The following is a 20,177-nucleotide window of genomic DNA, read 5'->3' on the forward strand; positions in this document are numbered from 1 at the left end:
CCCCAAACTCGTTTGAGAACAAACTGAAAACGGAAAATAACTCTCAGAGAAAAACACAATAAACGTTTTTCGACGTATAATGAAAATTTCAGCCAAATAAATTTCGGAGCGATTTCAGGGCACTTGGATATATGTAAAAAAACTATTCTACGTATTTTGATTCAGTCAAGTACTCGCTCGCTTAGTTATTTCCCAAAATTATCAATGTATTAATAAGAAAACTGATTTAACTAACCTTAGTTTAATTTATGCGAATTCTATAAAAATTCTACGACATTAACAACCAGCCTCACCTAACATATAATTTTCAAGTTCACTTATAACGACCTAACCTATAAAATTTCTTGTCATTTATATTCTAGCCAATAAAAATTCAACTACATTCATAACGACCCAACCTATTGAAATTTAATGTTATCCATAAATTCACTAATGAATATTGAGCATCATTCACTACAACTTATCCTTATCTAACCTATGAAAGTTCAACGTCACTCATAATCTAACCAATTAAAAGTGAATGAAAATTCCTATAGTAACAGGAATCAATATTCCAATTAATCAATATTTCTATCAACGTCAATTTGAGTATTGAATTATGAATTCTATGAGTTTAAAAATTTGAACAAGCAATAATACTATCAAAAATTACCGAAAGTTCAATTAATTATTGTAAGTAAAATTTTCTTATTGTTATACATTTATACATATTTCTTATCTTGTATTTGACCATAATTTCAGTCCCTAGATCATTAAGTATTCGAAAGCTCCGAAAATATATTGAAGTTACTCCACTTCGGTGTCTCATTATGTATTTTAATAAAGACTGAAGTTAAGTCGAATAATCAATTTTTTATCAATATTTCAAAAATCAAAGTCAAAAACATTTAAAAGCATTAATATATCAAAAGGTCGAAGAATTATTATTTCTCACTTAGCTCCCTGCGTGTTGTAATCTACGTATCATTTTCAAGTTGTCTACCCAATTATCTATACCTGAGAGCCACGCGACGCAAATTTTAAGAAAATTGTTTTATTCAATCACCCCTCCCAAAGGTCGAAGTTTCGTTAAATACGAAAATAAAATTCCAGAACTATTTAAAATGGATTGAAAACCATTTCGCCTCCTCTCAATCAACATATAAGCAAATACATGTTATTAATGACTTTCATTTATGAAAACTTGGATGGATATGAACAGCTTGGATGGATATTTAAAACTGCTTCATTATAATATCGATCCAATTTTGGCAGACTCATATCCTGATTCAGCAAACTCAAAAGTTTGCACTGCTCCATTACCAAATCAATATGTAGCAATTCCTGATTTTTCCAAATCAGTGGATAAGGAGGCGTGCCGCGGTTCGATAGAATAGCCAGCATAACCTAACGCCATTAGACTTCTTTCTATGAAGGCAGAAAAACGGACCCTCAACCCTCAACTTAGTTGACTTGAAAAGATGAATCAGACTTGCGATTATATGAGTCACGCCCGGGACATTCAATATGTCTGAAACAATTGAAGATAGGTATAGGACATCGTACATAAATTATGTTTAACCTTTTCTGAAAAATAATATATGAATACTGTATAGAGGGTTGCATTCAAAATAATAAAGTGCGTATTGGCCACTGTCACATGATATATCCCGTATAAATTTTTTTGAAAAAAATCAACAGTTAAAATTACAAATCAACATATCAATAATAGAGCGATTAATATTCTCTCGCGAGGAAATATATCTATAACATGCATGCATTACACCGTTTTATCAATGAATACTCTTGTTAAAAAGAAAAATTATAGTAATTTTTCTTTAATATATAATATAAGATTTTGCTCTGAGGGCCACTGAAACGTACGTAAAAATAATAGTGTGTGTAGCAGAAAGTTATATGAGGGGTTATATATCTTATGAGCTTGGCTTAGCAAAAAAGTCAGTCGGTGTCCTGAATCTAATCGTTTCTTACAAGCAAATATATCAATTAATTCCCCAAAGATTTATCTTACACTTTGACTGGCACCGTCTGAAACCTATATAACAACTACAAACTCTTATTAATCGAAACGAACTAAAATATAATGAAACATTGTGGAGAATTATATTCAAATGAATATTAATAATCATGATAAACGAGTAAAATATGATTTATTTATGATTGTATTTTTTGTTATTCCACTACTGAATAGAGTGATGATCTATAAGATAAGTGTGGGTAGAACTTAAGTTATGAGATTGTTGTTGGTAAATATTGTGTCATGTCACAGCAGTGGCCAAATAAATGAACACTGCCCATCAATAACTGTACTCTTCTTTTATACCTACTATATCCTGGAGAACTGATTTGAATTTAAGTTGACAATGCCGAAGATTCCTGATTGAACAAATCTTAGTCGATTTCACACAAACACACACATACATATATACATACATATATATATATATATATATATATATATATATATATATATATATATATATATATATATATATATATATATATATATATATATATATGTAGTTTTTTATAGGGAACGTGGCAATGAAACACCAAAGTGGAATAACTTCAATATATTTTCCGCGCTCTCGAATACTTATGTATTCATCGTTCCCAATAAAAACCTACTCATAATATAGCTGGCAAAGACTTTTTCACAATTTATACATAAGTATATATATATATATATATATATATATATATATATATATATATATATATATATATATATATATATATATATATATATATATATATATATATATATATATATATATATATATATATATACTCCACTGACACGAGCTTTGAATCCCCTTCTATTCCAATTAGTGTCATATAACTCAACAAACTGAAAATACTCTTCCCCCCATAACTGCTTCTTTCATAAAATCCAAACACTACCCCAAAAAAGAAATTCAAGGCTGATGACAAAAACCTTTGCGGAATTAGCCCCTCTTCTTGGCAGTCAATACCCACATTGATAAGATGACATTCATCCTAAACCATAAAGCAGTACCCTGGTGGAACTCGTCCTGCCAATATGCAATACAACCATCCAGCATAGCATCAAGGGTATACAATAAAAACAAAAAATCCAAGGCCGAAAAACTAATTTCGACATAACTCGCCTAATTTATAACGATACAGAATATCACTCTCCAAAACTCTTATGCAATACTCTTACAAGCCACTTTGAACAGAAGTTGAAGGGTAATGCTAATCTCGATATCAACTCATATAAATCTCCTAAACTCTGATTTTAACTTACAAATAACAGAAGATAGCAAATATCGCCCTTTACAATACACGAACTAATAACTACTTCAGCCAATTGCAAAAACACCGCTGCTGGCCCTGATGAGATCCCTTTTACTTTTTTAAAACACTTATCCAATTTCACTACATCTGGACCTCACAAACTTTTCCTTCACTATGGCGTCAGTCTACAGTAATCTCAGTACTTAAACCTAACTTACCCCCTCCATTATCGGAATCTTATAGGCTTATTTCTCTTACTTGTACAATGTATGAATTATTAGAAGAGTTGATTAGCAAAACACTTTGCTGATACAAAAAAATAACTACCCAACAAACGCACCCTTTTTTGGAAGACGAAATGCTTTCATACCTAATTCAATTCCTCAGAATCAAATGCCAAAACCGCAACTAATGTCAACTACTTCTAGAATTCGTTCCATGGACAGGTCACAAAATCATGTTAACAGAAATAATAATTATTTTTCAAATAATAACAGTAATAATCATTACAGTGAAAACGTCAGGACTGCAATCATCAAATAAATGAAAATACTGATTATTCGAACTCAAATTCCTTACAAGAACACCGTATCTTGACCGAACTTAATATAATATATAATCCATTATCCTATATAGAAATTCAAATCCTCCATTAAAATTATTAATTTATACTGGCAGTACAAAATCGATTATGAAACCTATTATAGGTATGTACTAATAATATTAAATTTCAAGCTGCATTCCGCGGAGTTAATAACAAACAGTTTCTACATATTATACTATATGATTTCCACGAAGTCTTTGATGGTGTAATCGTCACAAATAATTTAATAAAAATGAATTTCACATTGATCTAAGGAATAAACGGCTTCTCAGTGATCGTGCTATAATTTCGATAAAATTTAGTTTACCAATCGATATTAAATTTCAAGTTTCAGTTGGCCCACATGAGAGGATTCTGAAATAAATCCTCGTTACTAGTATAAATGGTGAAATACTAATAGATAAGACTATGTTAGGAGATATTTATATACCAGAGTCCTCAACTATAGCAAAAATGTATTCGCTTTGGTTGAGTTCATTAACGAAAGTAACAAAAACGTATCAATTACAACTCAATTGTTTATAAATCAAAATTATATGAGACGTATGTTTTAATAACACCGCTAAAAGTGACCTAAAGAAAAATGATATTAAAAACTTGATTGGAACAGAGCACATGAAAAACAATATTATTAAGTGTATATTCACGTAAAATCATATAGGTATTCTTACGCTCTCGAAGTAGAGGTAAGACGACAAATAGATGAAATGTTAAAGAAAGGTATCATTGCACCTTCTTGTATTCCTTGGTCCTCTCCAATTAGGATAGTACCAAAGGAAATGGATGCTTCCGGATAGCAGAAATGGCGTCTCGTAGTTGATTACAGAAAACTCAAAAAGAAATAAAATCATTTTAGGTATTCTCGGCTATTATCGTAAGTTCATTCGAAATTTTGTGAAATTACCAAAACCTTCAACGATTTGTCTGTAAAAGGAAAAAAAGTAGAACACATGAAAGAATTCATAGATTATTCCCATCACTGCAAAAATTTTCTGATTTCAGAGCCAATATTAACTTTTAATGAAGAATCCTTCGAAATTATGACGGATGCATCAATGTATATTATCGGAGCCGTATTAACTCAAAACAGCCACCCCATACCCGAACCTTAAATTCAGCCAAAATTAATCATACATCCATTGAAAAAAAATTATTTGCAATTGTTTGGGGATGCAAATTGTCTCGGCCATATTATTCGGTCGAACCTTCAAAATTTTTGCGGATCAAAAACCAGTAGAATGGCTCTTTTCTCTTAAAGAGCCGAATACGGGTCTTATGCGCTGGCGTTTTAAGTTAGAAGAATTTGAATACACTATAAAATATCAGAGAGGAAAATTGAATTAAGTGGCAGACGCCTTGTCACGATTGCCTCCTGAACTTGCTTTAGAAACCGTTAGTATTTGTTAGTATTAATTTAGATGATATTGATTAAACTATTCAACAAGAAATTGAGAAGCGAATAACCATATTTATCCGCAAATGACGTTGATGATACATTGAATGATGTTATCTAAAATGTAAAGATTCTACCACCATTATAAGATTATAATCCAAAAACCAATTCAGTGGCGGTACACATATCTATAGAGAATCCAATCTTATCCATACCTATCCTATCGTAGATCGAGCACCAATCAATACAAAAATCAAATAACTTTAGCAACCGGTGATATTCCTGAAACACTCGGTAAATATGAAAATATTTATCGAAAAAATAACATCAAACATTACTTTACCAAAAAGAAACTTAGAGGAAAGCATTTTTAAATTCGACAAAGGATTTTTAAATCCTATATATACGTGCGCTCTGTACTTTAAAACGGAAAATTACTCGGTAATCTTGTTCACTGTTCAAAATTTTGAAATATTTTAACTATGGACGAACAAGAAAAAAATATATACTACCATGTCTATAAAAAAGGGCATCGTGGATTAAAGAAGTAAAAGCATCCTTAAATAAATTCAACTATTGACCAAAGATGGCTGAAGATATAGAAAAAATATATAACCTGCGAAACATGTTTGAAAAACAAATATGATCGCAAAACTCCCATTGTTAAATTTAATTTAACGCCAACATCTAAGCCATTCGAACACATACACACAGATGTGATTAAAATTTCTAGAATGTCCCTTTTCTAACAATATAGACTTCTTTTCCAGATCTGGCCAGGCCCGTTCTCTCAAGTTTGTTAGTGATATTGCATTTGTAGACGGTTTGTCTACAAATAAATAACCAAGAATTACGTTTCAAAATAACCACCGATTGTAGTACCGAATTCAAAAATAAAGATATAGAAAATTTTTTAAAATTAAACTCTATGATACAACAGCTAAAAATATTGTTTCGAATTCACTGATCCTGATCCTGATCCTGATCCCTTTGATTTAAATAATCAATCAAGGTCCGACGACCCTCCTGATTTTTCCGCACAAGAATCGGCATATGTACAGAATAAATCTCGTGATAAGAAACTACTGAAATTCAAAAAGGTAGAGGTTATAGATGATAACGGTGTGTTACTAGACACTAATAAATGCACTAACTATAAAAGTACATAATGTTGTTAGGAAACCTATAATCAATTCTTATAACGTTTGGCAGTGTCGACAGGATGTAGTCAATAACACTCCTAATCTATCCGCTCCTTCAAATAACTAGAATAATTAGTATTAGTGAAGAAATTAGTATTATGGCTTAAGCGAAAATCTAATCGACAGAACTGAGTTTCTAATTAATTTTTTAGATAGAAAATTCGAGAACCTCAATCCCCACATGCGTTCATAGAGAGGTTTAATCAATGTAATAGGCAAAACTAATTAATGGTTATTTAGCAATTTGTACCTTGATGATGCTAAGCATTGCAATCAAACTTTCATAGGAAAATCAAAAGCATGTAACAAGTGAATTGAATTCACAAACCTTTTTGTTTAAAAAATTGATCATTTCAATCAATAACTTACACCTTTGGCAAAAACAACAAAAACTTCGTAACAATCCATAAAAGTTGCAAGCGTCTATTCTAAATCAAATCGATTTCTTAGGTAAATACATTATCTTTCGAAGAACTAAAAGTCAAATTAATCTCGATTGCCAAAATTTAATATCATATGTACATGATATTGAAAAAGCTGTTTTCCAAGTTAAATCTCTCCACAGCTCTATAATATCAAGTTACGAAATTTTGGATTTTATTGAACATTTGAATCAAATATACGAAAAGGATCAAATTCCTGAAGTCAATAATATCTAAGCATATTATACATGTTTTGGAACCCAAGTGAAGTTTCCAATTCCAAATTGATTTTCGTAATCCATGTTCTTATCATAAAACCAAAAGTATCGGAATCTAACCATATATTTTCTATTTTCGAAAATAATTTAGTGTTCACTTTCACTTACTTTTACTTGGCACTTATGATAAAGAAACCTAGTTGGAGTGAGAAGATTGCCCGAAGGTAGAAGATATCTACTACTGTGCTGGAGAATATATACCTGCTAACAATTGCACGTTGCAATTAACAAACGGACAATCTCCAACTGGATGTTACGCAATTAAAATAGATAATAAAAAATCCAATAATTAATCGAATTACAAACAACGAACTAATGATCATCCCTGGAGAATCCTAAGAAGTTGTATTGAAGTGTCTCATACAATATTTCAAGTGTAATCGCCTTCGTTGAGTAATATTCAAGAAAATTGCGAATTATCAATTAATAAATTCAATTATTTATCAAAAAAAAAATTCGAAAAGGAAAATTTGTAATCTTACCGATACTGGACATACAGAAATTCAAAATTCAGAAAAATTATCAAGCCTCCAACCTTACACAAACAAAACGATCTATATGAAATCAATAAAATTGCCAATCAATTGAAACCCATTGAGGAGGAGATTAATTACAAAATACAAACCATATCGACGTAGCAATTCGAAGTCCATCAAAGAAGGGGAATTAGATTTAGAAAAATTCCCAATGGATTCCACCAACAAATAGAATTTCATTATTTCTTCGTCCTAGGAAAGGAGGAGTTACACCTATAAAATATAATATGACACCTTACTCAGAATTGTAAACTTAGCCATATGTTAACTGTTAAATATGTTGTTTTCAGTTTCCAGTTTCTGTCCAGCTTTTGTATAAAAACACTTTTGTATTTAAAATATATTTTAAAAAACGAATTTCAAATTTACAAATATTTATCTTCAGAGTTTAAAAACGGGGTATAATCCGGGAAATCTGGCAAACCAACATTAAATTTTAAGTTCAACTAAAAATAAAGGAAATAACTAACTAAATGTCTCCAACTTTCTCCAAGATTTTTCATTAACAAATTGATGTTAGCTTCCATTGTGAATTATAGGATAGGCCTTCAAAAACCACCCAATATTTTTCAGTACGGTCACCAGAAACCAAGAAAACGAAACGAAAGTAAAAGTGGAGTACCATATGTATTTTGGATTCATGATTAATTCTTAGGTTATTTTATTCAATATGAGAATTAATTTATTTTTTCATTGTCATTTCACGACGAGAATAACTGGCTTTTCGAAAAATTCAGTGGGGCAATGACAATGAAACCTAACGAATCAATTACGAATTCAAAATTCCTTATATAATTTTCCCAGTACCTAGCGGACTTAAACTCTCATTGTCTTGCCAGTTTACGCAGCTGCCATTGTGCATATTCAGAATTGGAAAACTTTCAGAAACATTCTCTTCATATTTCCATATGTTATTTATTTCATTTTGTCATTTGGAGCAAACTTTCGCCATGAATAAACAAATTATTATACCGTTTGACTGTTGGATCTCGTGATGTTTATCATCTTTGATAGACTCTTCACTTGATAAATGTTGCTGGTTCAATAATTCAATAATGAATCAAACTATTGGTTAAATTTTAACTAATTTACTTGCACTTATTACATGTTAATGTCTTATACCGTTGTAAGGTACTGAACGCTTGTGCTCCCTAACCATGCCTGTCGCCAGGTTGGACGGAATATATTTTACAACGTTGCCACATGCGACCAATGTATAACAGATAAAATAAAAACATTTATATGCTTATAAAGTAGTAATAGGAAAAAATAAAAGAATAATAGAAAAACGAAGTAGTGAGATTCTACACTGACAATTAGGGACTAAATTTTTCCGAATCTGTTCAGATAACGTTATAGGGCTTAAAATTTCCTACAATTTTGACATCTATGATTTTTTAAAAGCACAAATGAAAGAGTCATTGAGGTAAAAGTCTCGATTTACGCTAGCTGTATTTACAAGCTGCGTCCCAAGCACTTTCTCAGACTTAGTTTTGAAGACACGTCAACCCTAAAAATTAAATTCTTTCCTATTTATCCCTGAATTTGTTCAAAAGTAGACCCTCAAGGAGGAATTTCAAAATAATTTGAACCTAATTTATATTTGAAAACTATAGGGATAAATCCAATTTCCAGTCGATATCTGCGGAAAACGTCTTTTCCGCCCTAGGCGTTTAAATAGTCTTCCGATAAACGTTTGCACACGTAAGTTTAGAGTACATTCTTTGCATAAGTGAATAGGCTAAATTTATAGCCGTCAGACTACTTTTTGAGATGCTCTAAGTCCCATTTCTTTCTTACCGTATATTGTGTTAGCCAGCTCGAATCTATATTCTAGATGCACAGACATTTGAATAACCCAAACTTTCAGCTTGTCTACAAAACTTTCCCAGAAACGTGCTTCATCTATTATATCCATACCAATGAGAATTTTGAATAAATCAATTGTATATGTAAATACTCACAACAGGCAGTGAAATATTCGATCATAAGGGAAGTGAGCTTTTTCCGTGCTATTTATTTGTGCAAAATTATCTTTTCCATCATAATATTTTGTTATTACTAAATAACTTTTCCCGTTAGTTAAGATTGAAAAAGTAGATCATTGGAGATGTTATAGTTTCGTTTATTTCCAAAGTATATAGTTCTAATGTATCCGATAACAAAAGTCATTTTCTGTTTGTTATTATGAATTATGTGCTGTGAATTATCGATTGACGTGTTTCGTTGAATCCTATGAAAGTATAAGAAGACAATGAGATCTGTGTTTCAACAACTGAATGAGTTAAGAAACTATTGTCAACTTTCGAAAATAAGAATATAACTATTCATAAAAGGAATAAGAAATCTATTGAGGGATCTGATTTTTGTGACATTATCTTCATATTGATGAAAAAAATGTATCACTTAAATACCAATGTTATTCAGCCTCGTATATAATGATACAAAACTAAGTTTCATATTATTTGGCTTTGATTTATACACTAGATCTTTGTTTAATTTTGGATAAAATAATTGAATTGATTGAAATTGATATGGAACTATCAGAATGATTATTGCTACTATTATCGGTCCTAGCAAGATCAACAAAAAAAAAATAAAAAAGGTGATTTTCTATTTTCGAACATAATTGTCTTCCATCCATAACAGTGGGCTCTTTTTTTCTAATATAGTAGGTATTAAACCCGTCTGCAATTTTAAATCTTATAATGTCACGACTCAAAACTCTTTGTCCGTGTCCAAGGAAGTTGGATTAGTAAAACAGTGATACCGTCTAAATGCCTTATTTCATCGATAATGGGTTGTTCATTAATTGGGATACCATACTTTGGAGGTTGCTTTTCTCTGTCCCAAAATTTGACGCATCCGTTGTTTATAGAGCATATTTTCAAGCATTGGTAGATATTTACACATGTTTATTTACAAAAGATATTCTGTTATTTAATTAAAAAATTTCACCCTAGAGATAATATACTATAAATCAACCCTATTATATTTAGAAATGTATTTCTAAGGATGCATATATTCATACATTCATATATTTACGGAATTTCACTTAAGTTGTATGGGATTGTGTAAGCAAGTTGTATTTTTGTACGCAAGATCTGAAGTTATTTTCTTCCAAACAATGGTTTCAAATGTCTCAGCTTCAACACTTCAATAAACAATAAAATATTTTGGCGTGAAAAATGGGGATGTATCTTGAAATGAGAGCATGCATTTCGATGCACTTTACACATGTCTTTGGTTGAAGTCTTCTGATATATAGTTGGTGTATTTTGATAGCCTTTCACCTTGGAGATGAATATCTGCAATATCAAATGCGAAGCGATCACCTACATCTGTCGGATTTAGAAAATGCAAACTAGAGGTGTAGTAGAGGCACCTCTCTTTCTGAGTTTCAAAGTCTGGGGTCAGTCCAAGATTTCATATTTCTCTAAACCAAACTTGTCCAAGATACAAGAGACAATAGTTACGGGCCAATTAGTTGCTTTCCGCCACTGTCGATTCTATTCAATTTTTTATATATAGTTATCACAGCTGAATAATTTAATTTTCTGTTGTTAGATTTTTCTTCCCGTGTGATTGAGATACAGTCCTATCAAATAGAACTCAATCGTCACTCATAGAGCAAGAAGGTGATTTCTGTGGTAATCAAACTCAGGATATAGACTGCAAACAAACAGTCTACTATATATAGAAAATATATTAGTAAATTTCGTTGTGCATGTACGGAAACAATATTTAAAATGAAAAGGGAACATTATCCTCATGACATAGAGCATGGTATATTGAAGTTAAATATTTCGATACATATATAGTGGTTAAGGTCTTGTGCGAAGATATATTTCAATTGTGGTTTTTTGACTATAACTATTAACAAGATTCTGATTTTGAAGGTTGAAACAACTCAATAAACTAAAAGAGTTATTGATCAATTTTATTTTGAATTCTAGTTATAATAATAGTAGAATTGTTCTATTGTTAAGTGGCGGTGTATTTTATAGTGTTTGCCAATTCATCCACTGAGGTAGACTGTAAATCCCGTCCTGTTCGGAAGTGACAACTTCCAGAAGAACTATTCACATTATGTTTTTTATATAAAAAATTGGCAATTTCTTTATGTTGTTATATAATATAATTATTTTTTATTACAGTATGTTGTGACCGTATTTATGTCATCGATATCTATGGTTTTTTATTTGTTTACGTCAAATGAAAGATTTCGAAATATGATTAAGGAATATTGAAAAGTAAACGGTAAATTTAGATAAATTATATAAGGGTTTAATAATGAGTATCATTGTTTGCCAACACCTTTTCTTGACAAACTCTAAATTGGGATCTTGCATATAATTGCTTCAAAATTCCACTATTAGTTCCCAGTTTGTAGAGCCTATTATCAGATCTTTCTATATCTAGGGCCAAAATTGAACGGGTGTCAGTTGTGATCTGTTAACTCCAGCTATTTTTATTCTGACTGTAGTTCCTTCTTCAACTATGGCATGATTGGAATCAGAAACTGATATCATTTTCCTAACGTCTTTCTCTAAAAATTCCCAGGTCTTTCCGAGTTGTATTTTTTTATTCATATTGTTTATACCAATTTAACATAAAATCTTACTGCCTTCTTTTTCATAGTCCGTATCACCACAAATTTTATAAACAAAAAAATTACATTCAATACAGGTATGAACACCTGATGACTCTTTAGAGCAAATAACACAGGACTAATTCGATAACCTGTATTAGAACCATATAAGAATCAATAAGACCTTCAGCTAGTTATTGATTGATGAAGGTTATTAATATTGGTATCTGCTATTAAAATGTGATGGAATGATTGCGTTGCCCTGATTTATGTTGCCTTTGTATTCACTTTTCTGTTTTTGTTGACAATAAACACATACGTTTGAAAACATTTTAATTTGCGATTTTTATTTGCAAAATATGATATTAGCACTGACAATTTGCGTATTTATATTGATTAATAGATCACTTTCATCATGAATATCAAAATTAGAATAAAATCAAACAAAAACTTTGTTCTAATAACGAAAATTAATTTTTCCCTAGTCCTCAAAAACCATTAAAAAAGCTAATTTTAAAACAGAAGAGACCTGAAATCAAGAACATTCAGAAGCATTAATATATCAAAAGGTCTAAGAAATATTTATATAAATATAAATATGAGCCAGCTATAACATGAGCGGTTTCTTATTGGGAACGTGGCAATGAGACACCGAAGTGGACTAACTTTAATATATTTTTCGAACTTTTAATTACTTATGTATTTATCGTCTGGTACTGAAATTATAGTCAAATACAATAAGAGAAATATGTATAAGAATAATAAAATACTCACTCACAATAATCAATTAAGATTTTCGGTGATTTTGAATCGTATTCTTGTAAAAAATTTCAAAATCTATAGGTTTCAAAATTCAATATTCAAATTGACGTTGATAGAATTATTGATCAATTGGAATATTGACTCTGGTTACTTTAGGAAATTCCATTAATTTTTAATTGGTTAGATTATGAATGACGTTGAATTTTTATAGGTTAGATAAGGGTAAGTTGTGGCGTATGATGTTTAATATTGATAGGTGAATTTTTAGATAACATTAAATTACAATAGGTTAGGTCGTTATGATTGTAGTTGAACAATAATTGGCTAGAATATGAATGACAATAAATTTTATAGGTTAGGTCGTTATAAGTGAAGTTGAATATTATAGGCTAGGTGAGGTTAGTTGCTTGTTAATTGCGTTGAATTTTTATAGAATTTGATTCTTCAAAATCTAAAAGATATGCTTAAATTACACTAGGTTTACTTAAATCAGTTTTCTTCTTATTATTGCATTGATCATTTTGAGCAATATATGTTGTTTCTGAAAATAGACGTTTTTTGTAGTTTCTTTCAGTTGTCAAACCTTTGGCAGATTCATAATTCATATTGTGTCCTTCGTGATAGACATGAGTCGCTAATGAACATCTATCAGGACATAATCTGTCATCAATCGTGTGGGAAGTTATCCTACTGATTAGTGACCTTTTCGACTGACCAATTTACTTTTTGTCACAACTCAAATGAGGTATTTCATATACTATGTCAGAAAATTTATTGATTGGTGTTTTATCTTTTACTTTAGTAAAGATAAATTGAATATTTCAGAAACTTTAGGAGTAGCTGCCTTTATATATGGTAAAGCTGTATGAATTTATGGAATAGAAATGTCAGAAATGACTTTTGAAAATGATGATTCAATTTTGAGGACTCTATTTTTCATCTATTTGATTAAATTAATTTTCACTCATAATTACCAAACCTATAAAATTTATTGTCATTTATAATTAACCAATAAATATTCAGCTACATACATAACGACTTAGCCTAGTGAAATTTAATGTTATCCATAAATTAACCAATCAATATTGAACATCATTCACTACAACTTACCCATATTCAACATATAAAAATTCAACGTCATTGAAAATCTGAACAAAAAAATTAATAAAAATTCCTATATTAACCAGAATCAATACTTCAATAATTCTATCAACGTCAATTTGAATATTGGATTTTGAAACCTATGATTTTAAAAATTTTTTACAAGAATACGATTCGATATTTCATATTGATTCAATATTATTGTCAACGTCATTTGAATATTGAATTTTGAAACCTATGAATTTTAAAATTTTCTACAATAATACGATTTAATATCTCATATTGAATCAATATTTCTATAAACGTCAATTTGGATGTTGAATTTTGAATTCTATGAGTGAAAATTTATACAAGCTTTAAAGCTATCAAATATCACCGAAAATCTTAATTCATTATTTTCCCGACGATGAATACACAAGTATTCGAAAGCTCCGAAAATATATTAAAGTTAGCTCATTTTGGTTGCCACGTTACCAACAAGATACCGCTCATAATATAGTTGGCAAAGCTTTCCATACAGTTTTTTGGCTACATTCCCTAACTCCCCCTTTAATGATTATATTTCCAAAACTTTAAATATTTTGTTTTATTATTATTTCGCTTCATCTGGCAGCATAACAATGGTATATTATGCGATATTTATAATATTCCTTCCTCATAAAATGTTGAAATTAAACATATTTTTAGATATATCTAAGAATATCTGCAATTGTTTTTTATGTTGCAAAAATCGCTTGAATTACTGTTTTTTGTATTAGATGCGTAATATTCATCCCAATTTATTTCTGATGCGACATTTATCAAATCGAATGTGGCATTCCATTCTAATCAATTATTCAAGGATCTCTGGTAGAGATCATTTTGTCTGAATTCAATATCCAAATATCTAATTAATGTATCGCACACAAACGGTGTGTTATCTTTATTAGAACACAACGTACACAAAACTTTTTTGAAGCCTCAGATGAACAACTAGAGGAACAATGAACAATTGAAATCATTCGCACTATATACTGTGTGGCTCTGTTGATCAGAATATTGTTATAACTATTGCATTGTTGATGACGAAAATTAACGAATGTCTTGAATAATTAACAACAAACACTAATTCTAAAGCTAAAAAACAAATTTCTCTTTTCTACAAATAATTCCACTAATTATCAAGTCATTATAGTAAATATGGTATTAAGAAGAATATCGTTTGCAAACACCAGAGTTTCAGGAAAAAGAATATAGTGAATTATATCATTTTTTTTACTCGTCCTATTAAGAAATATGAACAGAGAAAAAAACATGTATAGTCAAATATAAGCACTGACCTCCTTCTATTCTCAGATTGCAAAGGGCACCTTGTCCTTCTTCTGTTGCTCTCTTCTACTGAAATGAACACACACAACATGAATAAACGGAAAATTTTCTTAATGGAAAAAGAGGTCGTAGACCATATATAAGTTTTGGTTCAATTCGCACAATTGTTTCGTGATAAAAATATATGAGCCGTTCCTATTTTATACATGATTGCCTAAAACGTTCCCCTCACTCTGAATCCTTGACAGCGCTTTCAGAAATTTAATAATACCGCTTTTCTCCGCAAATTAACATCTATGATGAATTCAGTATATACATTTCTTGAAGGAAATAAATGATAATCCAGTATTGATCATTTCACCCACTAAAAACAAGCTTACTGTTCAAAGCAAACAAACATACATATACTCGTATAAAAATTAATCAAGAAAATGTATCGAAATCTCTATTAAATTAGAGTAATAACAAAGATAAATTACTAGTTGAGTAATTGTTCTCATAGATTATTGTATTTTTCCATAGTTATCTCATATTTGCTAATATACATAAAGTTATATTTGATATCACGCTATTGTAACATATGTAGATATTATTGGCTCTAGGCTCCAAACTAATTAATCACATTGTAAAGTACATTGGAAAATACTTTCTAAATATTATGCGACATTATTATTTTCATTCAATGTAAAGTTTTGTCATGGAAACATTATCCAAATGTTACTTCTTAAAGACAGAAGAAGTAATAACAGATGCTATTATAAATAATTGATGAAATTATTAATTTTTATTATTATATATATATATATATATATATATATATATATATATATATATATATATATATATATATATATATATATTGTTATGGTATTAAAGTGTGTAATGTTTATTTTTATAAATTTTATTTTAAATAAAATCAGATTTTAATTTGGGCGCCATTAATAATTATTTGAATTTCTTTATTTTATTATGTTATTATTATTTTTTTTATTCTCAGGGTATTATATTGTGAGGTCAAATTAAAAAATTTTATTGCGATAAATTGTTATGGTTATAAGGTCAGATTATAATAGTTTTAAGACCGGGTCTGTTCTTTATAATGAATAAAATATTCAAAATATACAATTTCTTAACTAGCTATTACAATTATTTTATTTTACAAACATTCATTCATTCATTCATACTCATAATTACACTCATAAAACTAAATTATATGGAAATGTGAACTTAAATATTATATACTAAAAGAAATACTTAAACTTAATAGAACAGTACCTTAAGTGTTTGTTATGTTGTATTTTTAATTTTTTTTTTTTAATTGGAAATTGTTACGGCCTTGCAGAATAAACAGATACTCTGCTGTAGTTCCACTCCTGTTATTTTCCTTTTCACAACTTCTTTATCTTGGAAATTGTCCCTTTGTGAGTATTCTCACTTATTTCACTTTATTTAATTGTTTTCACTAATTTCTTATTACTACACTTATACAATTATTAATTATCAATCCTTTGAATATTTTATGCCTTTTATATCAAGATTTTAATTTTTTTAAAATTTCAATTAAAATTATTTTACTCTTTTTTCTCTTGCAAAAAAAAAATTTCTCTCGTTGTTGATTCTCTTCTTCCTTGTTTTTCTTTTTTTTTAACAAACTTTTTTTTTTAACCAATGATATTTATTTTAAAAGTTAGTTACTAAATTGTCATTTCTAAATTTTTAAATTATTGTGACTTTATTCAAATAATATTATTCTATAATTTTTTTGTTGTATTTATTTCATTCCTATGTTATTAATTTTATCATTGCAGTTGTCAAAATTTTTATATTTTATCATTTATAACCTTAAAATTTATGTTGGTATGTCACACAAATTTTTGAAGTTGGTGCTCCTGTTTTTATCTGTCAATTTATGGATTAAATTCTTTGATTATACAGGATTTGTCAAAATTAAATAATAATGTAGAATATAGTGTTGGCCAAAACTTAATATAAAGAATGTTATTTATTTTATTGTGATAAACTGCTCTAAGTAACCGAATAACAGAACTGAACTTATTGCTTTATTTATATCTTATTATTATTTAATAATTTATTTTGGATATTCATACCATAACAATATATATATATATATATATATATATATATATATATATATATATATATATATATATATATAAATATATATAGTTTGGGATGGTATCATCAACAAGAAAATTATTGGCCCTTATTTTTTTGAGGGCACAGTTAATGTTAGGTTTATCTAGAATTTTTTATTACCATTTTAGTATCTACATTACAAAGACGCGTAAATGATTATAAATCGAGAAATGAAACAAAGCTAGCTGCAGGTTTAGGTTAAAGCCATGTTGAATCTAACAAATAATCCTTACAAAAAAAAATCAAAAGTATTTAATTTCAACAAGGGCGAGCTGCCTGCGATTCTAGTAGACGAAAACTGCATTCAGATCGCTGTAAAAAAAAACACAGTTTTGCATGAAAGTCCGTATATATAATGAAAATGGATGAATTCGTGGAATTAAAAATACCCCTGAAGGGATGCAATGGAAATTCTATCACATAGCCGCGGTAAAATTAGCTTGATGAGGTGGGGAAGCTGTTGCTTGCATTACTGACTTTTTTTGTATTGAAGTAAAAAACGATGTAAATTGAAAGGAAATCAAATCTAAAATGCATCTGGAGCAGTTGAGTAGGCGAATGATATTTATTGTTAGAAGTGATCCAGCTTTGGATAATTAAATCTTGCTACCGAATCATAAAATTTTAAATTGGTATGCTCCTAAAAGATCTGGATACAAGTTCATTCAAAGATTTCTATTATATTTTGCAACCTATTGTACTTCCACCGTGGAAGTACTGTGTTTCAAGAGCAGTCAATCAGAACAGTGAATAAATAGAAATCTATTTCAATGAACTGACGATTTCAGCATAGAATAAAAACATGCGGACACAAACGAATAATCTTTAAAAATACTTTTCTTTGCCCGGTAAGAATGGGTGTTATAACAATTTTTGAAAGTATTTATTCTGTACAAAATTTAAAATTGTTTTCTATATCCAATTCTATTTTCTGAAAAGATAATACAGGTTGTTGTTATCCAATGTAACCTTTTCTGTTTACATCAATTCAAAAGTACATTGCCATATAAAATAATTCTTTTTCTGTGTTGAATGTTTCATTAGCTTATTGTTATATCATCTAATAAATTTTTATGTGATGTTTTGATGTAAAAAGGGACATATGATGTTGCGTTGGTTCCTTCAATTTTAAGAAACATTTCTGGTGACTGAGAAGAGTGAACGTGTGTATTCTATAAAGTTATAAAAAGGGTATGCGCAAGAAATGATAATAATGATGAGAAGATTGATGTCTCGCTAGTAGACAAGTTCAATGAAAACATTAAATTGGTTAAATTGATGACGTGTTATGATGGAAAGACTGGTTCCCAGGTAAAATTGCTAGCACATCCAAAAATAATTGGTGAAATTGAAAATTGTAAAATTGACTGAAATTGTCCTATTCTGTCTATTATTACGAACTCGTTCACGACATTAACCGTGGAGCCGGTTATGTCCAGCTAAAATGAAATTCAAAATTTGGTAAATTCAAGCCTTCTTTGATATGCTTTTTAAAAACATCATTATTTTTTTATTGTTATTTCTATTCATTCGTATTTGTTTATTCACTCTCCAGAATTTTAGAACTGTCTTTTCTGATATAAATTCCAGCATCATTAGCGGCGAGAGGTTAGTTTATATTGTAAAGTCATAGTGAACGGGACGAAATGGAAAAATAGTCAGTGAATCAATGAATTATAAAAGTAGTTATAAAGAAGTTAATTAAGTCTTTTGTTAGTGTTTAAACGAATTAAGTAAGTGAAAGACAGTGTATAAATTTCGCCCATCGTTGAAAAACAGTTCAAATCAGTAGGTATCAGTTGAGGAGTATTGTAAATAAATATTGACATAAATACGGAAAAGAAGCTGAACTGGAAAATTCGCGAGTAGGAAATGTCTGGTAAGAAGATTGATCTATTAGAAAGACTACAAGTGGCACTGAGGAGTGACAGATTTGATCCAGAAACTTATCTCTTCAAAGAAGAGTCTTTCAACTTGATCTCGTCAAGTTCAGCTAATATCGCCGAGATTTCTGCAAGGAAGGACGTTATTGAATGATATATTGAAAAATTCTTATCCTACTATAGAACCAAACAAAATTTTAATTGTCAAAATATTTTATTACTCTACATACTCTCCTCTTAATTGGATACATTTATTACAGTGAAACTGTAACATCTCTAGACTTTTCAAAAAAAAATGTTTCTTCTTGCTCTACAAACCAGACCTCCACAGCTTTCATTACCTCCTCGTTGGAAGAAAATTTACGACTTTTCAAACTTTTTTTCGGTTGAGGAAAGAGATTATAGTCGGACGGAGAAAAATCTGGTGAATAACGAGGGTAGTAACCCTAAATCACGAATTTTTTGTATGGCAACATAAAATTTGTGTGCAGGGGCGTTGTCCTGCAAAAACAAAACACCTTTGGATAGCTTTCCGCTCCGGGTCTTTTCTCTTCAATTTTTTTTCTCGTAGAGTTATCAGTAATGTCGAATAGTAATCTTTAGTTATTGTTCTACCCTTATCTGAAAAATCAATCATGATTACTCCATGGCTATCCCAAAGAGCTGAGGCAAGAACTTT

At 29.6% G+C, this 20,177-nt stretch overlaps 1 protein-coding gene and 1 long non-coding RNA gene across 2 annotated transcripts in view; both read left to right on the forward strand.

Annotated features, from left to right (window-relative positions):
- Window positions 1-20,177, forward strand: part of LOC130901654 (prolactin-releasing peptide receptor) — a 404,435-nt gene that overhangs the window by 132,080 nt on the left and 252,178 nt on the right. The window lies entirely within an intron of this gene.
- LOC130901660 (uncharacterized) lies at window positions 567-5,611 on the forward strand. Its single transcript, XR_009060304.1, has 2 exons — window positions 567-672; window positions 4,868-5,611. It is a non-coding gene; the product is annotated as an uncharacterized LOC130901660 (long non-coding RNA).

This window comes from Diorhabda carinulata, chromosome X, assembly GCF_026250575.1.
Source record: "Diorhabda carinulata isolate Delta chromosome X, icDioCari1.1, whole genome shotgun sequence".
NCBI classification, from domain to species: domain Eukaryota; kingdom Metazoa; phylum Arthropoda; class Insecta; order Coleoptera; family Chrysomelidae; genus Diorhabda; species Diorhabda carinulata.